Source organism: Microcebus murinus, chromosome 10 (genome assembly GCF_040939455.1).
Source record: "Microcebus murinus isolate Inina chromosome 10, M.murinus_Inina_mat1.0, whole genome shotgun sequence".
In the NCBI taxonomy this organism is placed as follows: domain Eukaryota; kingdom Metazoa; phylum Chordata; class Mammalia; order Primates; family Cheirogaleidae; genus Microcebus; species Microcebus murinus.
The window spans coordinates 67,572,390-67,578,389 of NC_134113.1; positions in this window are offsets into that span (position 1 = coordinate 67,572,390).

The following is a 6,000-nucleotide window of genomic DNA, read 5'->3' on the forward strand; positions in this document are numbered from 1 at the left end:
TGCATCACTTCTGGGCTGGAGTTTTAAGAAGAGGATGTGCATTTTCTCCAGATTCTACTGGATGAAGAATACACTGAGGCTTTAGGGAATGGTGGAGCTATAAGATCTAAGAAGCCTGGATCCCTGAATCACTATGTGGAAAAAAGCCTTCTGTCAACCAGGGACATCTACATTGAACTATCTTGTAGCAAGAAAAAAAATCTTTTATTATGCAAAGCTACTGAAATTTGGTGTTTATTTATTTCCCTAGCTGAAGATCAGGAAACTTTTTCCATGAAGGGACAGATAGTAAATATGTTAGGCTTTGTGGACCACATACAATCTCTGTCTCATATTTTTCTTTTTCTTCTTCTTTTTTTTTTTTTTTTTTACAACCCTTTACAAATTTAAAAACCACTCTTGTACAAAAACAGCTGCAGGCTTAACTAATAAAAGCTTTTAATACAATACAAAACAACAACAAAAGCCCCCACAATAAAAACAGTGTAAATAATATATGAGATATCACTCCTATTAACTAGCAAACCTTGAGAACTCCGGAAAAGACCCTCAGGCCACCTTGGCTAACCATTCCAACGAGAAGATGCCTGCACTGTGGCCCTCCCACTGCTCAAATGCTTTCAAGTCAATACTATCCAAACTGGTTCTCACAATGCAAGAACGTGTCCAAGTTAAAGTTGAGGCAGTACATCACATCACTAGAAGAGTTAAACTACAACCTGAGTCAGAGTACCTCAGGGTATGACTGTCTTACTGCTTTTGCTCCCACCTTCTCAACTTTGTCATCATGCAGCATTTTTTGCACCAGTATTCAGTGCTAGATCTGACTAGGGCAGGGGTGGGGAACCTTTTCATGTTGGAAGGCTGCGTTAATTCAGCTGTAATCAAATAAGGTCACATTCAAGAAACTTTAATTATATATACTTAAAAATGTACATTATTTTGTAAAAGTCTAAATACTGTGGACTTAATAATTTCAAAAAATGAAAACTGTTAGTTTTAAAGTTAACTACCTGTTAATGACTTGGTTGTGTCTGCTTTTTGTTGGAAAGCATTTGAATATTTGCTTGCAGCACGGATGTCTGCAGTTTCAGTTGATTCTCTAGGTAGGTGTCACTTATTTGTGACCTTAAGGCAATCTTGATTTGGGTTAGATAGGAGAATGTAAATTTGTAGCAATAAGTGCTTGAAAAGCAAGAAAGCATTTTTGGGCATGTTGCCAAAGGTATGGGTAATCTACTGCATTTTTCCATATTTCAGTTGGATCTTTCTTAGCATCAAACAATGACTTTAAAATGTCATTTACTGAGAATTCAATCAACTCCATCTGTAGTTCTTTAGGTACCTTGGTGATATCAACTCAGTTGATATCTGAAATGATAATTTGAATGTGATGTCATGATTCTCAAGGTCATTGAAACTTTCATTTTATTCTCCAATTAATAGGTCTATAACAGGTGCATCTTCTTCAAATGATTCATATATATCATCTTGCTCATCAATGATCTTTGCTAACTGGGGAAAATGTTCATCTGAAATTTCCATTTGAAGAAGAGTTTTGAAAAAAGATAGCGTTTTTTAAAATGCTTAGATTTTCTGCCACATATCATAGATAGACTTAGTTTTACCTTGCAAAAAAATATTCAGGTCATTTTGATTTGCTTCATTCCTATAGAAATCTTCTTTCAATAATTCACATTGCTGATTCTGTTCTTCATAAAATTTACCTATCTGTTCTTGCAGAAATAAAATTTTGGCTAACACATTTCTCTGGAATAGCCAACACACTCTAGAATGATATGGCAAATCCACACTGAATACCTCATTGTTCGACTTTAGCACATTACTAAACTGACAATGTCATGTTGCATTTGTATGAATATAGTTTACAATACTTATAACTTGTTGTGAAGTGTCACTTAAAATAGCAGCTTTAGCACAGAGATTTTGCTGATGCAAGATAAAATGAAAAGAAATGAGAGCATCTGAATCTGTTAATATTTCTTTCATCTGTGCAGTAAACCCTTCCTGTTTTCTTGTCATAGAAGGTTCACCATCTATACATACACTCACTACATGTACCAAATTCAGTCTAATTTCACGACATTAATCTTGAAAGTTGTTGAAGATATCTATCTCTTGTGTTCTGTTTGCAAGAGTGCCCAAAGCAAGTAACTCTTCATAGCCAAGAAAATCTTCCTGGCGTGGTGGTGGCTCACACCTGTAATCCTAGCACCTTGGGAGGCCAAGGCGGGCGAATCGTTTGAGCTCAGGAGTTTGAGACCAGCCTGAGCAAGAGGCTACCAAAAATAGAAAAAATTAGCCAGGCATGGTGGCGCATGCCTATAGTCCCAGCTACTTGGGAGGCTGAGGCAGAAGGATCACTTGAGCCCAGGAGTTTGAGGTTGCTGTGAGCTAGGCTGACGCCACGGCACTCTAGCCCGGGCAACAGAGTGAGGCTCTGTCTCAAAATAAATAAATAGAAAATCTTCTGCTATGACCTGAATGAAGTATAAAACCTGTGTTGAGTCAGTAGTATCAGTTGATTCATCCAAAATGATTGAACAATGTATATTTTCCTTTTTGAAGTATTGCATGAAGTTGTTCTGTTAAGTTGAAGGCTAATTCATGCTGCCAATCAGTTATGGTTCTCCTTGAAAGAGATAGTTTTTTATACTTTTTTTTTTTTTTTTGAGACAGAGTCTCACTTTGTTGCCCAGGCTAGAGTGAGTGCCGTGGCCTCAGCCTGGCTCACAGCAACCTCAATCTCTGGGGCTCAGCGATCCTACTGCCTCAGCCTCCCGAGTAGCTGGGACTACAGGCATGCGCCACCATGCCCAGCTAATTTTTTGTATATATGTTTTAGTTGGTCAATTAATTTATTTCTATTTTTGGTAGAGACGGGGTCTCGCTCAGGCTGGTTTCGAACTCCTGACCTTGAGCAATCTGCCGGCCTCGGCCTCCCAAAGTGCTAGGATTACAGGTGTGAGCCACCACGCCCGGCCTAGTTTTTTATACTTTGAAATGTTATTGGGGTCTATGCATCCTACAACTTTGACAATGCATTCTTTTTTTTTTTTTTTTTTTTGAGACAGAGTCTTGCTTTGTTGCCCAGGCTAGAGTGAGTGCCGTGGCGTCAGCCTGGCTCACAGCAACCTCAATCTCTGGGGCTCAGCGATCCTACTGCCTCAGCCTCCCGAGTAGCTGGGACTACAGGCATGCGCCACCATGCCCAGCTAATTTTTTGTATATATGTTTTAGTTGGTCAATTAATTTATTTCTATTTTTGGTAGAGACGGGGTCTCGCTCAGGCTGGTTTCGAACTCCTGACCTTGAGCAATCTGCCGGCCTCGGCCTCCCAAAGTGCTAGGATTACAGGTGTGAGCCACCACGCCCGGCCTAGTTTTTTATACTTTGAAATGTTATTGGGGTCTATGCATCCTACAACTTTGACAATGCATTCTTTTTTTTTTTTTTTTTTTTTTGAGACAGAGTCTTGCTTTGTTGCCCAGGCTAGAGTGAGTGCCATGGTGTCAGCCTAGCTCACAGCAACCTCAAACTCCTGGGCTCAAGCAATCCTTCTGCCTTAGCCTCCTGAGTAGCTGGGACTACAGGCATGCGCCACCATGCCTGGCTAATTTTTTCTATATATGTTAGTTGGCCAATTAATTTCTTTCTATTTATAGTAGAGACAGGGTCTCGCTCTTGCTCAGGCTGGTTTTGAACTCCTGACCTGGAGCAATCCACCTGCCTCGGCCTCCCAGAGTGCTAGGATTACAGGCGTGAGCCCGGCCTTTGACAATGCATTCTTTCATAATTTCTACATCACTGAATGGATTCCTTTCCCCCCCCCAAATATATAAGCTACTTTATAAGTTGCTTTAGTGGCATTTCCAGGTCTTATTGCAGCTTGAAAGAATCATCTTTGTTTTTTTATTTTTTTAATTTTAGCATATTATGGGGGTACAAGTGTTATCATCTTTGCTTTTGCTTTTCATCTTTTAAATTGTACTGCTTTTGCAGTACAATCTTTCATGCCTCTCCCTCTAATTTAAAATATTTGCTGTCCTTATGAGTGTTATAATGTTGATAGACATTGAATTTCTTTAATGTTGACATTGCAGTATCACAAAGCAAGGAAATCGTCTTGTCTTTAGCAGAAATGAGATAATATTGCAATTCCCGATCCTCATTAAAAAATCTGTTTTCTTCCTTCAGCATTCTCTTGGTCTTCTTCGAATTGATGAGCTGTTAAGCAGATGATTAAAAAAATACTGTCAAGCTGTGTAACCATTCACAAATTTCACTTCAGATAATGCACCATTGTCAGAAGCTGATAACAGATTGGTGTATTGGATCCCCATGAACTCTTGCCAGTCAGTCTGGTGGGGTAGTGGTACCAGTCAGGCAGGCAAGGTTAGAACTAAATCATGAGCACAGCAGCTGTCAATACAGCCCTTATGTCTTACTAATGTTCTAATTGTGCTGTTCAATCTGGGAGGGTTATTTCATTGAAAATTATTTTATTCTTCAGTATTTTAAAAACATTCATTTTTAAAAATAAAATAAAAATACAAAAGATGAACAAAAATCTATTAATAAAAATAAAAGGATTTGTTCTGTAAAATTTGGATTCAGTCAAAAGGCTGCACTTAAGGACCTAGAAGGCCACATATGGCCTTAAAGTTGTAGATTCCCCACTCCTGGACTAGATTGTTCCAATGGTAGATTGAGATCAACCAGCAGATCTTGAAGCTCTACGTCTTCGGTCCCCAACCCCCAGCCCACGGCAGGCCGGGAACCAGGTTGCACAGCAGGAGGCCAGTGAGTGAAGCACCACCTGCACCCACAGCTGCTCCCCATCGCTGCCATTACTGCCCTAGTCCTGCACCCCCCCCCCCCCCGTGAGATCAGCAGGGGCATCAGACTCTCCTAGGAGTGTGACCCCAATGCGAACTGTGCATGCGAGGGAGCCAGCCTGCACGCTCCCCATGAGAATCCAACGCCTGATGACCTGAGGTGGAGCCATTACAGTTACCCCCCAGCCCTCTACCCCATCCCCGTCTGTGGAAACACTGTCTTGCATGAAACCGGCCCCTGGTGTCGGAAAAGGTCATGGGCCACTGCTCTCCATGATAAGACTCCAAGATGGCGTCTACACTTCCCCAAGCCCCACCATCACGCCCCTTCTCGTGGCTGCCAGGACTCCCTTTCGAAATGGTGGCGTCAGGCCTGGCGTCTTCCATTCCACCCAAGCCCTTGTCTTAGTCGCCACAGAGCCCGAGACCACTCAAAACTTCCAGGAAAGTCATTGCCCAACAATAGGACGAATAAATAAATGATAGACTCTTTTGCAGCAACTACAATGGGAATTCTGAATAATTTGTAATAGTGTGAGAAAAAACTTGTGAGAGAATATTAAATGAAAAGAGCAGACGTGTGAATTATATATTCAATGTGACCTTAATTGTGAAAAAACAAAGACTTGAAGGAAATACACCAAAATGTTAATGGTGGTATTCCTGGGTGGTGGATTATGAGTGATTTTTTTAAAAAAAAAAATTCTAGTCTATGTTTTTTTGAAAATGTAGACTGTATTATTTTTTTAAATGACTAAGAAAATGAAAAGTGGCTCTTCCTCCAAAGTCTTTGGAGAGCTCCGCGGTATGCAGTGAGTTCCCGGCCTGAGCCCTAATCTCTGAGAGGAGCTTAGGGGATCCCGACATTCAGAACAGGAGCAGGAAAGGGAGGAGGACAGCTGGTGGCAAAGCTGTGCATCTCCCTCAACCTAAAGTTTGGACCGGAGGAAATCTGGAGACCCAGAGCAACCTCTGTTTGGTGAGATGTGTTGCTTCCCTGCCTTCAACTTGCTTTAGAACCAGTGTCTTGTCTCAAGCATGCTCTGTGTGCTCTGCTTGGTCTCCATTCCCTCTCTTGACTCCTTAACCCACGGCACTGGACACAAAGGAAGCGAGAAAGGCTTTCAGGCCCAGGCGGCGC